Source organism: Cyclopterus lumpus, chromosome 23 (genome assembly GCF_009769545.1).
Source record: "Cyclopterus lumpus isolate fCycLum1 chromosome 23, fCycLum1.pri, whole genome shotgun sequence".
Classification (NCBI taxonomy): domain Eukaryota; kingdom Metazoa; phylum Chordata; class Actinopteri; order Perciformes; family Cyclopteridae; genus Cyclopterus; species Cyclopterus lumpus.
Genome location: NC_046988.1, coordinates 9,442,765 through 9,443,411, shown reverse-complemented (window position 1 = coordinate 9,443,411; position 647 = coordinate 9,442,765).

The following is a 647-nucleotide window of genomic DNA, read 5'->3' as shown; positions in this document are numbered from 1 at the left end:
CTGGGAACTATGGTGTGGCTTTGTTTTGTTTTTTTGTTTGTTCTCAGATATGAGTCATATGCTTCAATCAATCACCTTTATTTACTGCTTTTGCAGAGAGGAGATTTCATTTGCTTTCTCAGGAATTGCATTTATGGACATCTCCACTTTGACCTTTTCTTAGATTTCTAATTTCCCATACGTAATTCATTTCGACGTCTCAAAGAGTGCCATGGATTCATGTTGGCGTCCTTAATGAGAGACGGCGCATATTGACCCACGCGCTGTGATACGAATATCTTTTGTGTTAACTTTGAGTTCAGAGACCGCTTACCCGTGATGGTCTCCTGGTCCACACATTGAAAGCAAATGCAGTAATGTACAGTATTACACAGCCTATATGATTTAGTTTGATCTAATTCATCACATTATTATTATTAATACTCAATACTGATCATGTGTTTTGTGTGTTTATTGTTTTAGTAAAATATTAAGTAGAAGTACTGTTAAGTGGAAATGCTTAGAGTACAAGTACCTCCATACTGTACTACAGTACACGTATAAATTACATTCCAGATCGATTTGACCTGAAAGTTACAAACTTCTTGTGGTGCACTAACACCCAATCCGCCACGAGATGGCGCCATTGCTCCGCGTGCCTCCACCCC